The sequence below is a fragment of the Thunnus thynnus genome, chromosome 3, assembly GCF_963924715.1.
Source record: "Thunnus thynnus chromosome 3, fThuThy2.1, whole genome shotgun sequence".
Classification (NCBI taxonomy): Eukaryota; Metazoa; Chordata; class Actinopteri; order Scombriformes; family Scombridae; genus Thunnus; species Thunnus thynnus.
Window position 1 is genome coordinate 4,687,382 of NC_089519.1, and position 21,981 is coordinate 4,709,362.

Genomic DNA, 21,981 nt, shown 5'->3' on the forward strand with positions numbered 1-21,981 from the left:
GTGCGTGCATTCGTCTCCTTCTATCTGTCATGTCCTCTCTTGTTTCCCGCCTTTTCCTCCAGTTTGTTTAGTTTTTTTCTTCCCCCGACTCATTCTGTCATTCTTGTCATGCCTCCAAGTCCTGCAGATCAAAAGTCTAGCAGACACCCTCCCTCTACCTCTCCCTCCCTCCCTCAGGTTGCATGTAACCCACGAGTACCTCCTCAAGCACCTCTGGCTCTCGGATATTTCTCAACCTGTAATGACTCTCTGAGGATATCCATTTCCACACCGAAGCCCAGCGGGCTCTTAAAAAGAGCTCAGATAAATATGTTTATCGTATCCAAAAGGCCTCTACCCTGACATACTTGATTTTTCATTTCTGTTTCCTTTTTTTTTTTTTTCTCCTTAATTTTGTTTCTGGAGAGTATCCCCTCCCTAAAAAATTGTGAATGTTCGCCATATGGATCTGAAATCTAAGAAGGAATTCCCCTCATCCTCTGATTTACTTGGTTAGAAGGCTCCCACATTTCAAAATCCCTCTGGGACTCTCTATAAGTGAGATATTTAACCCCAAAGCCAATGACGGAACGGGTAAAAAATGCAAACATAGTCCGTATTTATTTTTCCTCCACCTCTGCACATCCTCTTTGATGAGAACTCAATTCTCTCTCTCTCTCTTGCTTCTATTTTGCTCCGAGTCTTTCGTAAGGTCCTCATGAATTTTGCAGTTGCTTGGGACTCCAGGGAGGCGAGACGGCAGGTTTTCTGGCTCTTGTCGCCAGTCTGAGTGAAGAAGAGGAACGGTACCTATTTCTCACGCTTGACATGAAAGCTCGATATAATAGAACAGTTTGAAATCTCTCGCTGCCTTCTAGCTTGTTTTGATATTTGTGTTTTGTTTGTCATCTGTGCAGCTGATAATATTGCACCAGCCAGAATCTGAATTTAGCTCTCTCCACAGACGTACTGTACCATCATTGTAAAAGGCCTTGTGTTGATCTTTACAGTGCTTGTAAAATAACATTTAGCTAAGCAGAGGGGAATCTTTTGTCTCAACACTTCTGCTGCAGTCTCTCTGTCTGAGCTGTTCTCTTTTGTTTATTTTCTCTCCCCCTAATGAATAACTTAAGCCTGAGGCACCTCTGAGCTCAGCTAATACTAAGATCCATGTTGAGACACAGGAAGAACAGCGTCCACCACGACCGCCTCGTTGTAGTTAAGTGACACTAATAACAGATCGGTGGCTACTAGGTGAGTGGGTGCAGGGACTGTTTATGAGGTGCGTCCATAGTAAGACTTGATTTTCTTGGGAACGTTTTGGGAAAACAGGAACTGAAGGATGAGAAGGAGATATTTGATGATAGCATTTTTTTTTTCAGCTTGAAAGAGGAGCTTCTTGAGTGACAGGTGTATAGAAGAAGATGAGGTATCTTACTCACATGCTGCAGCTCCCTCAGTTGATACCCAATGCAAAATAAAAGCTTGCGTACAGTCTCTTTTTTGTTTTTTTTGTTTTTTTTACTGCGTAGTACCCCCCCCTCCCAGAAATGGAAATGCAAGTCTTTGTGTTGGTGAGTCATTTAAAATGTGCACGGCCCTGTGAATTTGAACCTGTCCAGAGGACAGAGATGACTTCATCATTACCTCACCCTGCTCTGCTAGAGGACTTATCAAAAACATGTGGCTCCACTCTCTCTACACACTGCAAATTGATTGAGTCTTGGACTCCAATGTTTTTCCTTTGTCAGAGGACGTGTGTGTGTGTTTGTGCACAAGCGGGCCTCATTTTGTTATCTTGGATTTTCTTTGTCTCTCTCTCTCTGGGTTTGGACTTCATCTGTCGTTCATTTGGCTTGTTTAAACCTGCAGCTCTGGGTTCGGTCAGACGGGGCTGAGTTAGACTTATACGCCAGAGCGTGTATGTGTGTGTGTGTGTGTGTTACGCCCAATGAAACCAGAAGAAAAACATAACAGGGATAACATTTTATTTACCCTGTTATTAAACAACCATACAATACAGTGCCTCCATGAAGCTTGAAATTTCACAGGTTTTGACTGACATGTTGAAATACTGTTAATATTGGATGTGTCACAACAGTGAAGGTAGTAAAATCTTTCTCCTGTCTTCTGCAACTTAGTTTGGATGAAATTACTCTCTGATGCTACACACCAGAGGAAGATATAATTAGTTTGTAACATTTTTTCAGGGCTGACCGTGTGTAAAGGGAAAAGTGTTTAAACCGTGCCTGTATCGAAACAGTCACACTTGAAGAGCCAGCTGTCATACTGGGGATAATTGTGCAAATATAGACAGGAATCCCTGTAAAGCCTAGAAGAAAAGCACCAAGAAATGAATTTGTTTTGCAGTGTAAGAAGTATCTCGATAAAGTTGCATTGAGCAGCACAACTGATCCGCAGCTTCGGTGTTTTATTTTTTTTTATGCACCGATTTCTCTGACTGAAAGAGTCAGGCGGAGCTGAACGGTCTATTGTTTCATGCTATTGTACATCCACAGTCAGGGTGCTGTTTGATATGATACATGTGTGGGCTGAGTGTTTAGATTCCAGACTTGTTTGGTTGCCAGAGCTAGAGGTCCCAGCAGGGTGGGTGGTTAGAATAACCTTATTATACACTTGTGGGTGGATGAATTACTGAAAGCATCCGGCCTGACGCGGAATACAGCTGACTTCTGTCCACCTCGCGGAGGTGCGTATGTCCATATGAGCATCCGTACGCCGTCGCGTTGGATGTGCGTGTGTTTGCATGTATGTTTGCATATGTGTGTATTTCATACAGGGTTCATAATATGTTTACAGGCCTTTTCTCTGTTTGCGTGCGAGGGGGCAGATGTCAGCTCCGGACAGCAGTAGGTCTTCCCATGCAGCGAGAAGGCGTTTGCATAGATATTAGAGTGGAGTAACCATGGCGACGAGGTCAACCTCCGACCATGGGAGAAGGAGAGGTGCCAAGTTTTGGGCCGAATGAGCTTTTGAGGCAGACAGCGTCTCTTTTGATCCCCGCGGTCGTCACCTTATTAAAGGGTTGAACATCTGAGATCATGGAAGTCCGGACGGACTCCCGACTTCACCGGACCGTCTGTCTGACTTTTAATCATCTGTGTGACCATGAGCGATGAGAGTGAATACGTTGTCTCTTGTCTGACATTTCACATTTGTTATCCAGTCAGTGAACATGTGCAGATGTGAGCTGAGAATCATCAAGTCTCGTCATGTGGAAATACCAATGATCTGGTCTTTTAACATCAGATGGTTGTGATTATATAAGCAGAACAATCTATTAATTCTGTCCTCGCGAGGTTCGATCCATGAAGTCTTGACTTCTTAATATCGTCAATCTCAATTGTCGATTTTACCGCTGATAACCAATGAAATGCTGCCATTGTGAGCGGAGAGTGACACTGCCTTGGTATGCTGTTTTGGCTGGGCGGCTTGCCAGTCATGAGTGTGCAGTGGGTGGTTGGGGTGGAGGGGGAGGGGGGGGCTACCCCCGTTTCTGGGCCCCCGGGGGTCCGCATTAGTATGGAGATTAGATTAGAAATCTTCCAGGTCACCTAATCTACTCAATTAACTGACTGTCATTTTGCATATTTACTGGCAAAGGAAAAAGACTGGCGAGTACAGTGAATGCAGCCGTTGGGGTTTGTACTCATCAGCCAGTGTGAATCCATTCCTCACAGCACGTTCATGTGAAGTTCATTCTGTTCATTTATAGCCCAGGCTGTGTGTGTGTGTGTGTGTGTGTGTGTGTGTCTGGCCACGTGAGGAGCTTCCATGGATGCCTTCATTACGGGTGTTGATCCCCTCAGTGTTCGGGGGATGCACTGTCACTATTTCTGAGTGTGATGGCAAGCTCACATTGCTCGTGTGCGCACCATATCTAAATCTACGATACTGCCAACTGAGCTGTGTCTCTTTTCTTCTCTTCTCTTCTCTTCTCTTCTCTTCTCTTCTCTTCTCTTCTCTTCTCTTCTCTTCTCCTCTCTTCTCTCTATTGTGCCATGTTTCTCCACTGTTTTATTACCCAGCTATAAAAGTCCTACTAAGCAACATAACTCTTCTATACATACACACACATAAAACACACACACACACACACGGTTTAAACCCTGCATGAGACCTGCAGCGACATTCAGCCTCCTGCTTTGTTCATTTCACTGAGTGCACCCTTTGTATTGTCATCATAGCATTGGATAAAGATATATCACTCTGTGATTGACCTTCTGGGTAATGAGCATGCAGGTTTTCATTGTGCATCGCAAAAGGGAAACATTCTGGAGTTTGAATTCTTACTAACCATGGACACAACATGTCGATGTGAGTACCGGGCTGTTGGAAAAAAACCTTCTGGTCTTTCTGAGCCATAAAATCAAATGTGGTAGCAGTTTATGCAGCAGTTACCTTCTCGGTTGGCTGACCACCAGCTGGTGAATTTTGGCATTTCTAACAATAGTGTTTTTTGTCATGTCACTATTTACCACTTTATTTGAATGTGGATGGTTTTATTGGTTGTCTGTGCTTGAATGTGGTGTGTGTGTGTGTGTGTGTGTGTGTGTGTGTGTGTGTGTGTGGGAGGGTTTTATGGCTGAATGGAAAAGCTAATCGACCACACATGTCATGCATGCATATAATTCAACAAATATTCAATTAGTTGGTTGATAGAAAAATTGACACAATTTTGTAGGCAAATATGCCTAAAAATGATGGTTTTCAATTCTTAGTCATCTGTATATGATGGTAAACTAAATAAGTTTTGGGCTGTCAGACAAAACAAGCTGTTTGAATATGTCAACTTGGAATTTGGGGAATCATGACGGGCATTTTTCACTTTTTTCTGACATTTTATCGACCAAACAGTTTGTTGATTAATAAAGAAAAGAATCATTCAGATTAATCAGTAAAGAAAATAAGTGTTAGTTCTGGCCTCAGGAGTATTGTTCTTCAGTAGAAATGACAAATAAGTCCACAAAATAATGTAATAAATCATGTTGTGGGGATATGAATCTGTTTACACAGTCACACTGTGTGGGGAAAAGTAAGTCCCCCGTAACGTAAATCATTCCATTATGTGATGAAGACTTGGGTTAATGTTAAGATAAGGTTAGGGTTAGGTAAGAAGTGTTTCTAGTGAAGGTAAATCTCTATGAAATGTACGTCTGTGTAATTTCCCCTGAAGAGATGGAAACAGGACCGTATGTGTTCATTTGCATATACGGTCAAATATGCCCTAAAAATGATGGTTTTCAATTCTTAGTCATCTGTATATGATGGCAAACTAAATAAGTTTTGGGCTGTCAGACAAAACAAGCTGTTTGAATATGTCAACTTGGAATTTTGGAACTCATGACGCGCATTTTTCACTTTTTTCTGACATTTTTGTTGATTAATAAAGAAAAGAATCATTAGATTAATCAGTAAAGAAAATAATTGTTAGTTCTGGCCTCAGGAGTATTGTTGTTCAGTAGAAATGACAAATAAGTCCACAAAATAAAAATTATGTTGTGTGCAGTCACACTGTGTGGGGAAAAGTAAGTCCCCCGTAACGTAAATCATTACATTTTGTGATGAAGACTTGGGTTAATGTGAAGGGAAGGTTAGGGTTAGGTAAGAAGTGTTTCTAGTGAAGGTAAATCTCCATGAAATGTACGTCTGTGTAATTTCCCATGAAGTGATGGAAACATGTCCGTATGTGTTTATTTGCATATATGAACTCTTGTTGGCCTCTCTGCTGCAGGAAACATGCTTTACTGCCTCTCTGACCAAACATCTACATTTACCTCATCATCTGCCACTGTTAGCAGGCACACCCAGGCCTCGGTTCCTGTTTGTGGACACACACACACACACACACACACACACACCACACACACACACTCACAATAGTATTGTCACATCATACACCCAGTGGCAAATCACAGTTGGCAGCAGTGAACCTGGCTGGCTGGATCCTGGTGTTGTTGTGGGTATGTAGTGTGTGTTGTCTCTTCTTTAACTGGGTCAGCTCGTGTACTAAATGATTCTCATCCTCTGAAGTAAAACACTGTGTCAGCACTGCTGAGTGTGACCTTAATGTTGAGATTTGGCAGTTATTTGTCATTCTTAGTCATGACTTCTAATTGATTTGGTGTTGTGATTGATTCGGTATGCTTTATTTGGATGTGTGGTGTGATGAGGCGTGACAAAATAAGACACGAAGCCAAATGTCATCTTACGAAATAGAGTTGACGTTCACATGGCACACGATCAAAGCGGTTATTGCTCTGAATTTTGATGACATCTGAGATACCGCGCAGGTATTAAAGCGGTTCAGTCTGCACTTGTGCGTTCCAGAGATCACTTGTTAATCAGTTGTGTGTGTGTTTTTAGCATGCCGACAGAGCTGACCATAGAGATAGGGTGTATTTAAAGATACGTGGATAAACGGTATTGTGGTGTTATTTGATCGCAGGACCGCCATGGCGCTAATACTCAGTTTGTTTATTTCTTCTCCTGCCGGATCGCAAATAGTCTCCTTGCCCTTGTATGTGTTTATTGCGTTTACATTTGCTAATATGACCTTGCAGGCATGTCCAAGAATATCACCGAGGACACATCTAGGTATGCACCGTTGGTCATAGTGTGTTATTTTTGAGTATAATTGGTTAAAGATCCCCTGCAGACATGTTTTAAGACATAAAAATAATATTTTTCCATAAAAAAAGTTCAATTTCCTGGTTAGAAATTCTTAGAATAACATTCATTCCTCCTTCCTCAAAAAAAAATGTGCACTTGAGGCTTCAATTTTCCACATCACACCTGGACCATGATTGGCTGCAAACTAGTTGCGATGTCACAAATCAAGCTTGTAAATACACGTCTTAAACTCAGATTTAAAGTGACCACAGAGAAACTTTCCTCCTCCGGTAGATGAATGTGAAAACGGGTCTTCTAGTGCACGTAGCTACATCACTCTGCACAGTGAAGCGCAAACATCCGACTGAAGGAACAAGAAGGAAAAACACATTTTAATCTCAGTAATATATTACTGGATACATTAAGGATGCTTTCACACCTGACCTGTTTAGAACTAGTGCGTTTTCTTGTTTAGTATGGTACATTTTCATATGTCCAGAGGCCTGGCGTGTCTCGATGCGCTACAAGGACAACTATTCGAAGCTTTTACTCTACATGCAGCCTGACAAGTAGCTGCAGGTTTCCTTTACAGAGTGTAAGGTTGAAGAACCTGAGGATACCATTAAAACCTTTCTCCCAGCTCTGCAGATCTGATCAAATGATGTTGAACTCTTATGTGTTCAGCCTCAGAGCCATTTACTGCGTCTTCTGTGCTGTACATGTAAACAGAAACAACATCTAAAACCATGAGCCTCAGCCTGTATTAATATTTCTGCAAGATAACTCTCCACTGTATGCTCAGGAACAGTTTGTCTGTGCCGTTGTTGACATTGCTGTGAGTCTCCTCTGCTGGAGGGCCAATGCATGTTATTAGTGATGCATGTTGTATTCTGTGCAGTAGCCCGCTGGGCATTGCACAGCAGTCTGTGAGTCTGAGAGTGTGTTTGTTTCTGTGCACAGTACACAAAATTTTAGATGTTCTTGTGCTGAGGGTCTTAACATTTTGATGTGCAATCAAGTGTGCTCCCTTTGAATTCACTGCCCATTTTTTAAAAAAATGGTCAGCATACCAACACAAGGGTTTTGTAAGAGTTTTTCTAGGCTGTTATAATTTCTAATCTTAAATGTATCATTCCTCTATAATCTATCAAAAGCATGAAAAAAAAAAACTAGAAAACACATGATGATAAGACTCTAAACTGCTTCAAACAGAATGTATGTATCTGTGTTTGTACTGCAGCTCAGGTACACTGCCAAGCCTCCCCATCTGTCTCTGTTCCCACTGTCTGTTACTCATCCTCATTAGTTGAGTTGAATCTGTGGAGGCTGAGCAGAAATGAACAAGATGATTCTTAGATGTTATGTTAGATAACAGATTGCCCGTCACGCCCAGTCTTTCGTATCTGTTACCAATTTCAGTTACTCAAGGAGTGATGTTGCGTTACATCCTGTGCATTCAGACTGCAACTCAACCCTTCCTCTAAAAGGAAGATCCACCCTGAAATAATTAAGTACTGTGAGGAAGAAACATTACCTTGCATTACAGATATCTGCTAACTAAATTTTAGCGATCTGAAATCATCACCTGTGTTTCAGATAGATACGCGGTATGATTTCCATCTCACTAAAATAAGATAAAAATGGTCAAATCAGCACTAAATTTCTGCAGATTTTCTAAATTAATTATCTAAACATTAGATAGGAGCACAAAAAATACACCACTCTGTTTCTATCATGCATACATTAGAAGAAACATATTTTCTGAAGGGACAGTAGGCTTCATTTCAGTTTATTGTCTTTATAAAGTGATATTCAATCATGCTGCTAGAAGAATGTTGGTGTGGCTAGATAGACTTGACAGGCATGGGTTGATGTGTTAAAACCATTTTAAATAAATATATAAAGGGAAGGGAGAGAGAGACAGAAAGTTCACATTTGAATAGTTTTATGTTGAATGGACCTGAGAGTGGCTGCTTTTATATATCATTAACTTTTAGCCAAAAAACATTCAATACAAATAGATGGTCTTATCAGTCTCCCCTTTTTTATGGATGACCCCACCCGACACACACACACACACATATACACACACACAGTTTCCACTGAGGATGTATCTGGACGTAGTCGGGGAGAGATACTGTGTCAGACATATGGTGTCGTCTCAAATCTCTCGGACTCTTGTCGCAGGATGGGAAGTATGAGAAGGCTGTGTTTCCTTTACCTCAGCAAAGGAAATCACTGGATAGGACCCATCTTTGTTCTGACCTCGCAGGACGGCCGCTGATATGCTTCGGGTGGGAAGTAAGACAAACACATCATGTAGCACACAGCCATGTGATATCCATGTTTCTGCACCCTTTGTGGGCCGATGACACGATACGATGTTTCAAGATCAATTGTTGTGGATAACGGATGAGTGATGTCATCTATCTTGTGCTCAAAAAGAGCGCAGTGTTGTGTCCTAAAGATGATGTCAACAGTTTGGGCCTAAGTCTGATGTCCTGTTCCGGAAAAATCTGTTTCGTGGCCTCCGGCATGTGACAATGAGGGGAAAGATGACAAATAGGCTTGTGGTGTGTGTGTCAGTGTGTACTAAAAGTTTTTCAAGTCTAAAATGCTCCAACATGGACTGAATAGAAGATTTTTTTTTTATTAGACATTGGGTTATTGGCTGTGATAACACTTTACGCTCTATAAATCACATAGCATGAATGCGGAGGTGACTTGAACCTGCATTCTTTCTAATGGCCAGCAGGGGGCGACTCCACCGGCTCCAAAAAGAAGTCTGATTGTATTGAAGTCTATGAGAAAATGACTCTTTGACTTCTCACTTGATTTATTACCTGAGTAAACATTTTCCTACTTAGTTTATGGTCTAGAGTAAAATAGATGAGAATATTAGCATTAGCATTATCACAGTAAACCACAGACTGTAAATGCACCGTGCTAACCAAGCTAGCAGCTAGCGTTAGGGTCAGCTCCACCCTCTGGTCCAAATATGGTTATTTCTGGCTCCAAAAATCCAAGATGGCAACGGTCAAAATTCAAACTTGAGGCTTCAAAACACCACAAACCAACGGATGATGTCACACGGTGGCTATGTCCATTATTTTTAACAGTCTATGGTTGTACATTCTTTCATCGTACATGCTTGTGTCAGTGTTCCTGTCATGCAAAGTCTGAGTGATATCGGTGCTATTTCCATTTGCAGGGAGGAAATGAACCAGAACTGCAGTGGAAGCCTGGGCTGATCCAGACTAATAGAAGTGCATTAGAGTGATAAATGTAGGGGCTGAAGGGTTTCACAACCAGCTGCAGAGGGAAATCACAATTACATCTGAACTTCACAGGCAAGCTTTTATTCTTCCATCTTTGTGAAAGCATTCGCTTGTCATGAAGAGCACACAAAATGATGGAAAAGTGCCAAAGTAAAGACATGTTTAATCATTCTGTTGACAAGGTTAATTCCTATAGTTTATTCCCAGGCTAGAGGTTACAACAACTGTGGTTGTAATTGATTGGTGTAAATATGGTTAAGAGATGATGTCAAGGTTAGGAAAATAGAAGAAACAATAGACTAAAATTAACTTTAGATGCGTTCAGCTGCTTTTTCTTCTCGTAAAAAGAACAAGTTGACAAAACGTTTTTTCCAATACATTTGAAATTAACGATTTTATATTACGTCTAAATATTTTTTTACAACAATCAGCACTTTCAGTAACAGTTAAAATACTTGTACATCAGTAGTAGACATTTTAACTTTCTTTCCAACCATTTTTGGCAGCCTGGTTGGGTCGTTGTATCCTTCAACTACATGGCCTATGTTCAGGCTCTCATTTCACATCATCAAGCACCGACCCAGTCGAAGTATCTCTGAGCAAGACCCCAATGTGTACAAGCTCCAGAGGCGTTGCTGTATAGCTGAGCCTCAACCCCCCGACCTCCCTGAAGGAGGAGTGTTTGCCTGCTGGGATTAATAGTGTATCACATTTTCCAAGTTGTTATTATTAATAAAACAAATGAAAACAAAACTGAGTGTGGGGTTGTATCCAGGCTCGTTGTGTCATGTACTTCGCCTGAACTCATCCTTCAGTGAAGATCTCTTCCTGTTAATACAGCTGTCTGGGTGATCTGTTCAGAAAGGCTTTGTAGAGCGTGGACGACTGCCAGGACTGAACACAGATAGACCTGAGAAAAAGAACAGCAGGGGACTGTGTCATCTCGCCAGAGCAACAGACAACATCTTACATAGTGTCTGCATAGAAAGCTTTTCAGTCATCCATCCCAGGTGCGTTTCATGGAACAGATTCGCAACTATTTTAATCAATACAGCTGTCTACACAGGCTGCGGATCTGCTCATGTTTCACTTATGTGTGTAACCGTGACACGAAGTAATTTTTTTATTGCTGCTTATAGCTCAGAGTATTGGCAAAATGCAGATGACCTACAGTCAGTACTGTGCCTGAATGCATCCTGTGTAGACACAGTGTTAGCCTTAAGTGTTCAATGCTTCTCTTGTATTATGAATGTAAACACATGGAAAAGATAAAAATAATTAGCAGAATTAGCAATGAGTTTTATTTAGCTTCCAAATGCATGTCAGGGTACATTTTCAGTTGCGTATTGTATTTAATGGATGCTGTTCAGACCCACTGGCACTGATTAAACGTGTAGTTCAACACAATATTATCTGTTTCAGGGGTCAAACTGTTACAGTTTTGTTTTTCTAACCACAAATCCGCATGACTTCAGTGTTTCTCTGCAGTTCGATAGCTGTTGTTTTCCTCCGAACAAGTTGTTTCTCGGATAATCATCCAAATTGGATTATGTTTTATCTGGTCTGGGATGAGGAGGTTCCTGCTGGGCTGGGGTCTCTGTGGGTCTGGATTTGTGAGTGCATACGATGGTCTGTCCTTAATCACATTGTGGTGACAGTAGTCTGGCCACAAAGACACACATATTTGGGGGACAAAAAGCAGGCGTCCACAAGGAAAACAATTATATTTTTGGATCAACACTTGATTTTTGGTTCAAGTTAGTGTTTGGGATATGTGTGCAGGATTAAGATTATAATGCTCTCCAGTATGCAATGTTTTCCTAAGTGAAACAAGTGTATGTGTGTGTGTATCTTCAAGGTCCTAATGTTGTCTCCCTACTACCAAAGAAGTTAAATCTGGTTTAAAGTCTTTGATCATTCTCAAATTGATCAGCTGAGCTCAGGAAATGTATTGTTACTAATGGTGATTTTTAAGGTTTCTACATTCGCAATACGCTTGACCATTACTTTTGGTTTGTGAATGTAAATATTCTACTAAAAGTTTTAGTTTCCATCATGACAAACTCTCACAGGCTGTGTATGAGTGTACCCAGATGTTATACAGTGGAAAATGTTATACACTGACTTTGTGTGTGTTTATGGGTGGGGTTTCCCTCGTAAAATCAGACTGTTAGCAGTATGAACTGAAGACTTATATTTTGCACTGGGGATCAAAGATGAAGGGACATGTTAAGGAGGGTTTTAAGGATCAGTATTGGGGCCAATTCAGGCTTTATTAATGGATGGTTATTGATTAAATGTGGATCCTTTCTTTTACTGTACTCTACTGTGTTTTGCCCACCTCAGCCTGCTAGCATTGCAGCGCTGCTCTCCTTTACAACAGTCTACACTGCAAGAATTTTGCTCCTTATGCAGTGAAAATCGGAGTGTGTGTATGAATGTGCCTCTTAATTAGAGGCAAAATACACAGATTCACTCACAAATATTTTCTCTCTCTCTTATTAAGAGCAGTGTACAAAACATTCAGGTAGCAGCTTCTCATTTTTAGCCAACACTAAAGTTTTCACTGGTATCAGCTATTACTTTATAATAGTAATTCTGTGAGTAACTTGATGGAAGGCCTGAAGTAAAGTAGTCTTTTGTTGGGTTTGGTTGCTCTCTGTAAGCCAATGTATTTGTCCAAAGATTTTTTTTATTTGTGAGGGGAAAAACCTCCACTCTGTTACACCACTGTACAATCTGAGTGTTTCTGTAGTTCCCACAACACCAACAGTGTGAGGTAGTCAATCATGTCACGTCAATTCCAGGTGTCTCCCTGATTCTCCCAGTTAATTCTGTCATATCAATACTTTAAGGTTATAGACCTGATAGTTTTGAACTAGAACCTCCACTGTTTGTTTGATCTAGCTTGTGAAGGACCAAGATGTAAGATGGTGGGGAATAAAGATTTAAACACACTAATAGTGAAAAGTAAAGAGAAGAAAGACACAGAAATGCAAACTAAATCATAGAATTATTTAGAATTCATGTTTGCCTCAAACTCACAGAATACGTAAATACAGTACCAAAAAGGCTATTGTTTGTGGTATAAGGTGTTTCCATTATTTTGTCTATCATAGAGGAGGCTGGAACTGAAACCAAACCTTAGTGTAATGCAGTCTAATGCAACAACACCAAGAACTACTGCCTCATAGATTACTGAAGTGTTGTGTCACAATTGCATCACAAAGATACAGCTGTGTGTGTTGCATGGTAATTGCACTGCATTGGATTATAATTTGCACATGCTGCTGTTATTGTGCCCTGTATGTGTGCAAGAGCTTAAATTTGATATTTGCATGTGCATTGTTAAAGCATCTACTCGTTTGCACATGCATACTGCGTGCATGTGTGCGCGCTTGTGTGCAGAGTTCCAGGCTTGAGCAACTGTTTATCCTCCTTTTTAGTATCGCTGACCTGCCCATCTCCTCCTTACTGCCGTTCTCTCCAGTGAAATTAATGCAAGACAAGATCTCACAAATTCATCACAGCACATCTGGGGTTTCCATCAGCTGTGCAGTCAATTTGCAGATTTGGCAGGGCACTCGATAGCAATACGCAATAACCCGGTGTCTGCAGCCACACAGTTAAGACTGGATGGATAATGGATTTTGAAGCCACTCCAACCCTCTAGTCAGGTTACTATGTTGTGAATGTCTTTGTTCACCTTTTAAGCAATGAACACAACTTCAGTCCATTCGCATCTTTTTGCCTCAGTGAGTTGTCATGTTAGGTATAGTTTAAAGTTAAACAATTGTCTCCTTCCTGTGTCCTAGTTATATATGGTTCACTACGCTTCTACTGCAGCCTAGTCCAACACATCTTGATTTGATAGTTTGTTATATTCGCCTTTCTAGCAGGGATGTGCAGAGGGCTCAGTATTTGTATTTGTATATATTTGTTGAGGCAGCAAAATTATTGGTATTCGAATAAAAGTGGAAATAGGCTCAAAAATCCTGTTTTTGTTTTTATTACGCTTTTAATTTTAGAAAATTAAAGTGTTAGAATAAGTGATCATGAATAAACAAGCTTATGAAGGAGGTCCCCACACCAGGTCTCCAACTGGAGTCTCCCAGATCATAGACGACTGCGGTAACTACTGAGCTAAAACCTTGCACATTACTACTGCGCAGATAGACCTGTAGGTATTTATACACCCATAACACAGAAACAGCACAGAGTGTAATGTGTAGGTAAGAACTTCAAAGGTGATTATTCCTTTGCACTTCTCATTTATTGCCTATTTTTTACAACCTAACTTTGTGGAAAGGAGAAGGGCAACAGCAGGTTATAGAGAGTCCTTTGGGAGCACTTTGTGTGTGTCAGTAGCTCAGCTTTAAACTCCGGGAGTGATGTCTAAATTAGGAAATGTGCGTCATGTAGCAGGTGGATGTGACTCTCCTCGTTGAGACCTGCTGAGAGATGTAACAGCGGAGCAGAGGAGAGAGACTGAGATATTGATGTAACTGTCCTTTGTGCTGGTATTAGACATGTTTTCTTTTTTTTTTTTAAATTCCTGAAAACAAATAATTTTAAAATATTTCTATGAAATAAATATTAATAAAAAACCCACTATCTGTGCTTTGCCAAATAACTCATTTGTATTCGGGCACACCCCTACTTTCTAGTCAATCGTGACAAGTGACTCATTTATTCAGGCAGTTTGTGAAGTTGTCTACTTTAACAGGAAGTATGGATCGTGGTAGCATAGTGGTGGAAGTGTGCCACACATACAGTAGACACACACACACACACACACACACACACACACACACACGCCTATAAAGCAGAGTCAACAGTAGTCAGATTAAGGGGCTTTTATAGTGGACAGCAGCACAGACAGTGTCCACACGATCTGAAAAACTGCTGCTTCCGGTTGGAAATTCTGCTTTTTGTTGCGAGCTGCTCTTTAGCCAGTCAGGCTAGACAGCAAAGTTTTTTTGTCACAGATATTTATTTTTCTGCACACCTATGAAGAACCTTGTAACTCTGGTGTTTATAGGCTCTATATAAATAAAGTTTTCTCGATTACTTATTCTTACAAGGTCCTATACAGTTCATATTCACTTTCCAAGTCAGAAGCTCAAGAGGACACAATGAAGGGTCGATGTTGAGCAATTTAATTGTAGTATATTTACTCAACTTTCACATCTCACTAGCTGGCTGTTTTCACTTTTGTTTAGTCTTGCTCCAACATACTGTAACTGTGTCAAAATAGAGGCTGATTCAAGGTATTTTAGCTAAACTAGAAGCAGACATGCTATCGCCTGTATGCTGTAATTATCTTAGCTTATTATAGTGGGATGCTGCTGGGTGCACATATGATTACTTTGATAAATGGGTTGATTTTCACACTCGAACAGCATTTTACAGAATGTGAGTCTGATGATGTTTCCTGCTGAATGAACACAGACTGTCTCAGCTGCCATCTGTTCTGAGGATGATGTGAAGATAAACCAATTCTAACAAAGCCCTTTTGCTTTAGGCTCAACTAAGTTATTTTGCTTCTCAGTTCAGACTCTGCTCTGATGTTACCTTTGCTTCTCTATTTTGACCTTCCTCTGTATACTGACCTCTGGCTGTCTTCTCATCTCACTCGCTTACCCTCATTACATTTCAAAGTCACAAGTTAGACAAATCAGCTCAATGAGAGAATCAACAGTCAAAGGATCACCTGTTATCCTCTTCATACCTCTGGATTAACCGAGTCTCCAACTGCCATACCATCAGAAAATGACAGAGCTGAACAGACTGGAAACTGCAGCTCTCACATCGTCTCTCTAAACCCGTCTGACAGAATCAGATTAATGAGATGTTGGGATTGTTGTGTAACTGTGGCAAAACTAACAAGACAGCAAGCAAAGTCGACTCTCTTCTAGTCCCTGAGTTGTTTCAAACCTAATCTCTAAGAGCCAAAAGGTGCTATCTTTTTATCAGAAGTGACCTCACACATCCTTATCAGGCTAAAGTTATAATATGTTAGAATTAACACTTTGAATTTGTTTTAATTTTGTATAATGAGGCCAGAGGGGGCCATGCTGTGTTGTTGGACAGTCACATCCACCAAATCGCTGAGGCCATCGCAGCGTTCAGCAGAAAAGGTTGTTATGTAACTGTGCTGGTTTTCCTTGTCTCTCCGCATCTCGCCGAAAGAAAAAAATATTATTATGTCAAGTGTGGTGCCTGGCTTAGTTAATCACTTGAAGCAGGATTCGTTTCGGTTGTCACAGTTACTCTGGTACAAGTTGCTGCTGACGGTGAGAACACCCGCATTATGTTAAAGTGGTGGTTGACCCCTAAGATGTGTGTGGATGTTGGGGGACTTCAATCAGTATTGAATTCACAAGCTGCATGCAGTTCCACATAGAATAGACGAATAAACAGAGTTGCAGCAGAGCACATTTTTGTGCTGAAAAGTGACTTTTTCCACATGCAGTATGTACCATTAAATGTGCATAACAGGGCCTCATGAGAGCATGTGCTCACCTTTTTGATTCACCATGAAGGTACTGAGTAGTTTCTGATAGTTTATGGTACTAATATGCACCAATTCAGCTTGAAATACAAGTTACTAAGTCAGTCCAGGTACTGGGGTGTTCAGATGGTGCAGCACCACTGAGACCCAGCATGAATCTTTTGCAGCAGTGCCTTCTGGCTTCAGATGCTACAGGTAGTTGTACTGGGTGGGAAGCTGGTGAGGGATCATGTTCTTGTTGCAGCACTATTGACTCCATTTGGTTGGTCTGTCAGTACTTGTTTACTTATGTGGGAGCTAGCAGTAATGAAAATGTTGGTCAAAATGCAAAAACGGTCAAGAAAAGGTACCATAATGCAACTATTATAGGGTCCCAGGAACACAGTTTTGGGCTCCAAATGGTACAACTCTGCGCTACCTGTTTGGAAAGCTGAGATGATGTCTCTCACTATTTGTATGACAAACTGACTCATAGTGTTTTTTATAATCTGAAGGTTTAGGTACAATGCAAGGCATTGACTGGGTTGACTTTTGGTTTTTCGAGATTTGGTGTTTGCTCAAACTACAATAAGAGTGTGGCTTAGCCTAGACTCTTTCACTGACAAATGCATAATCAAAATATCCTAATGTTGATTTGGGCTAACTTCTAACCTTCACTAAGCTACTGCTAATGAGTTCCTACTTCACTCAAGACTTCCTGGAAATTTTCTGGAAAGGTTTTATTGGCAATAAAAATAGGCAAATTATGAGGATAGGTGATGCACATTGTTATTTGCATACAGCAGGAGGCAAAATCAGTGAAAAGAATGCTGTTGAGATTGACCTGGAAGTTGATACAGTCCATTTTCAATTTGATCTTGGAGCAGTCTCAAATTTATTTGGTTAGAAATTAGGTCTTTGCATTTATTTAATGCAAAAAAATTGAGCTAACTAAACTGAGAAGGCAAAATTTGTAGTGAACTTCAGCACTGGAATTTCAGCCCTGTATTTCTCTCTCTCTGTCATTTCTCTGTCAGATTACCAACGAGCTGACTGATCTGCTGACTGTTTTATGCTTTTTATACGGCTAGATGGATCTGAATTACGTAAGAATGCAGACTTGCTGTCAACCTGCTTCATGCTTCTCACACTTTTCATTGTCATTCCACACCCGAGTACTGAAGGAAAATTCATTTCTCCACCTTCACTAATTCGAAAAACATCTCCACCAGATTCAGCAGCTGGTTTCAATTCCTGTTCATTCAGCCAACCTGGACAGACGTGTGTTTCCACGAGTGCAGTGCCGCATGGGGCTTTTCAAATTTCAGGTGTCCTACATCTCACACAACTCCCAGAAGCAGGCAACACTTCCAGTCATTGTGGCTGCAGTTACGTAATCTTCACTGTCCGCCCCAAGATTCAGCTGTTAGCCGTTTTGCTAAATACAAACTATTATGAGACCTGTGGATTCAGACAAGCTTGATCTCTTAATCATTCATGATTGCGCAGCTTGTTTTCAACACATTGTTCCATAATTTTTTTAGACATAGATTTGGAATATTTTGATGTGTTATTTTGGGCCAATCCCAAAATTCCCAGTAGCCAATTATCATTATAATGGAATGCAGGCGCAGCACCCTCTGCAATAACACATTTTTCATGCTATCAATAGCCCTCATGTTCTCGTACGCTGAGCCGTGCTCCCTGGTGTTGACACAGTTGGTGTTTGTGCAGATGATATAGATGGCTATCAAGGGCAGACCGAGTCCCTCAGGCCGCCTGACACTCGCTGTAGCCGCCTTTACAGTACAAAGGCACAGTGGAAACTACTGACCTCTGTGACCGAGGAACACACATGTTGAAGCCTATAGACTTGCGTGAGATTTCACCAGTGCAAACACACGCTCACATACTGCATACATGGGTAGTAATTGAGCCGCATCCAGAAATGGTAGAGGTTCCTGTGGTGTTGAAACCGTTGGGAGAGCATAGTGAAAATAAACATAATACTTGTAAGACTTTGTCCATTTGTCCCGACATAGTCGTCCCTCCTGGAAATGATTCATAAGAAAGGAAGAAACGCATTTAACATTTCCTTTGTAAGGAAGTTGGCTATTTATGAGGTCTGCTGTATCTCAAAATAAAGAGGAGACACTTAAGAGACGTTTAAGATTGAAGAGTAAGTTTTTGTCTGTCACCTGATGGAAAAGTTTCTGAAAGATTACAGGCATCGGTTGACACTGGATATCTTCTTTTTTGATTTGATTTTCGTGAGTATGTCAGAAATGCTGAATTACAGAGCATACACAGTTTTCAAGGATAATGAAAAGGTTTCAGGCTTCAGGAGACTTTATTGTGGGAGCTGTCTTCCTTTCATTTCAGGTTTTTATTTCAGTCATTCCTTGCTAATCTGTGTTTTGTGTCTTTGCATTACAGACTTCAAAAAAAACACACAAGGAGTAAATAATATTTAAGCAAATGAATGTGTCTGCTTCTAATTGGGACATATTTCTTCACCTCAGACACATAATATGGTTCAGATATCTACTGGATGCAGAAGGTAATAATGTGTTTGTGTCTGTTTTTGTCCTAGTTGGCGAGACGTCCTTAACTCAAGCGGTCTCCTGAAAGGTAAGAATTTCTACATCAAGACGCAACATTTCAACTCCTGCTCAAGCTTTCAAAACACCTGTTGATTGCATCGACAGCACGACTCTGTTTTGGGTATTATTTTACACCATCGGAGCCACAATTGAAGTGAAATGAAAAAAGTGTCAAATGTGTTGTTGACTGAATTGGAAAGTTTTTGGTCGTCCAAACGCCTCCGCCCTTCTCCACGGTTTCCTCAAGGACACAGAAGGTAAACGGAGAGTAATAGTGAATACTTTTCGAGAGCCTTGAATAAATGACAGGGCTTTGTTCAGTGGTAAACTTACAAACTGCTTCTGGCCAGACATTTTACTGTTGCTGGATGTTATCCTGTAAAGGAAAAACTGACAGGCAATTTATCTATATATATATTTCTCCCTCGTCTCTTTGCCCACTCGTGGTGAGGAAAACTTACTAGGATCTTGTTTTTCGCATGATGACCTTAACAGTCATTGATCCCCTTATAGCTTGGCTGGCTCATTCAGTCTTGTCAGATAATTCCTTTTTTTTTTTTCCAACCTGCGTGATGTACCTGATCAGCAGAGCCATTCAAGTACTTTCCTGTCATTGTTCAAACTTTCTGGCACTCGTTTTTTAGAATTTCTGTCAGTAGTTCATGGAAACAGCAAGAATCAGCATCTGAACTGTTTTAATTGCCAAGTACAATTTTGTTTTGGTGAATTTAATGGAACAAACACTTATTTTAATGATTTTGACATTGCTTTTTTAGCAAAACAAGCAGTGAGAAGTCTCTGAATGTGCTAATTGATAATACAGTTGTGCTGTCGATGAATTCCCTATTGAAAGCAGAGCATGTCACCGTGTTGTCACTACACAGCACTTCCTGATGATGATGCTGCTGCTATTGCAAAGGTTTCTCTCTCCAGATACCATCAGATCCAGCATTAACACCTTTGACATCTCTTTGGGATGTTATTTAACTTTCAAAGCACCTCTAATACTAAACGTAAAAGATTTCTCTTCTGCTTAAGTTTTTTTTCAGTCTGTCATTCCAACATCTTTGCGTCATCTTTGCACTCCCACACTTGTCCGCTCAGTCTTGCTTTAAATGAATTGTACCAACTCTAAAGTAGAAGAACACCTGTTTATTTCTCTGTCAGACTTTCAGGATCTGATCATTCAATAGCTTTTGCTGCACAGACCACAGCTGCCATACTACTACCATACATTTTCACCTTTTTGAGAAAAGGTGCTTTCTTCGTTTTATACAGATTCACTTGAAGCCCATACAGACTCAAATAATCTCATTTTAAACTATTATATCTTTCTTCCTTCTTTTCCTCCCTAATGCCTCTCTGCTTAACTTTCTCTCCCTGTCCGTCTGTATTTGTTTCAGCATCAGGATGTTCCCTTCCAAATGTTAATCAAATTTTAGGTAAACTTCACAAAAAGATGGAAATTCAAATGTTGTGTTTGGTGGTTTCAAGGTGTTAAAGCAAATAAAAAAGGCTTCTTGTATGTCAGAAAAAAAAAACACCTGAGCAGAAAGATATTTCAGCAACAGACATATATGGGAACGTTACCAGAAGTACAACTCACTGAAGATATTTTACATCAAACAGAGCGCAGGGCACGCACATCCAAAAAAACTTGCTTTGCTGGATCAAAAAACAAACTGAAGGCAAAAGTCAGACAAAAGATCGGCACAGTGCACCGATAGCTCCCAGCAAATTTAACAGAGCAACATTTCTTTGTCAGGCGTTGTCAAATATTTGATGAAGATCTCTGATCCAAGGACACATTTGAACCCGTGAATTGTTGGGAAATTACATTTATAACTAAGCCAATGTCATTATCTTTTATACAGAGGTGTTTGCTCAATAGGATTTTATGATACTGGATAAATGTTACAAACTTCTCTGCTTCTGTGGAGATTCTCTAGTTCCAAGTATTTAAATATATTTGATGAAACAAAATTTGAGGCTGGTGTTTACTTTACTTTTCTCTCTCGATGATTGTCATAATAAAAAAAAAGCCAAGTTGATCTTTGTATCCTTGTGGAGAACATGAAGAGAATTAACATCTCAAGACAGCCAGGTACAACACTGTCATTTGTATATTAGATATCACTATTTAAAATGTGTTATGAGCAACACATGGATTCATATCTGGACGAGTCATGTCTCCTCTGTCCCTCCTGCTTCACTCTTTACCTGCCTCGTCTCTCAGTTCATCACTCTTTCTCAGTCAGATAATTTTGGAGCATCTCTCTTATCCTTCTAGTCCCAGTCTGGCAGAACTCCCAGGTCCGAGCTTTCGCGAGGTCACAGGAGGGGAAAACAAACAATGCAGCTCTGTCGTCCTCATATCTGGGTACTTCATCCTTGCGTGGGACCATTTGAACCCTGACTAAGTTTAGCTCCTAGGTGTTACAGTTGTGTTCAAGACTCTTACTAGTGTGCACCTCTGATTGCTGGTGTGGTTGTGCCGGTTGATAATGGTGCACTGTATATTTAGATCAGTATGTCGAATGGTGATATTGCACACGTCTTTAAAGAGATACATACATGTACACATTCCCTCAGATAATAGAGGTAATTAGCAGCCCTGAGGTGGCTAAAAACAGGGTGATGCTGCCTACAAATGAAGCATCTTTTTCAAGCTTATGGAAAATATACAATTAAAAACTGATTTTTGAAGTAGTATCAAGATTTCTAAACTAATTCTATCTATCTATGCCTTTAACATTTGTAGAGCTGCGATGATTAGCCCAGTAATTAATTAGGCGATATACTAGTCTTCTGTGAGGGAATCACTTTGGGTTTTGGACTGTTGATCAGACAAAACAATACATTTAAAGACATCAAATTGTGCTGTGGGAAATCATAAGAGTATTTTTCACTGTTATCTGACACTTTCTAGACAAAACCGCTGTGTTATTATATCGTATGTCTGTTTATCTTTGCATCTTATCTCAAATTGCCACAA

General features: G+C 40.5%; 1 protein-coding gene across 1 annotated transcript in view; it reads left to right on the forward strand.

Annotated features, from left to right (window-relative positions):
* The window catches only part of add3a (adducin 3 (gamma) a), a 105,166-nt gene that overhangs the window by 1,237 nt on the left and 81,948 nt on the right, over window positions 1-21,981 (forward strand). The window contains exon 2 of the mRNA XM_067581796.1: window positions 18,977-19,014. The gene's annotated coding sequence lies outside the window, so the exon portion shown is untranslated. The remainder of the gene's footprint in view (window positions 1-18,976; window positions 19,015-21,981) is intronic.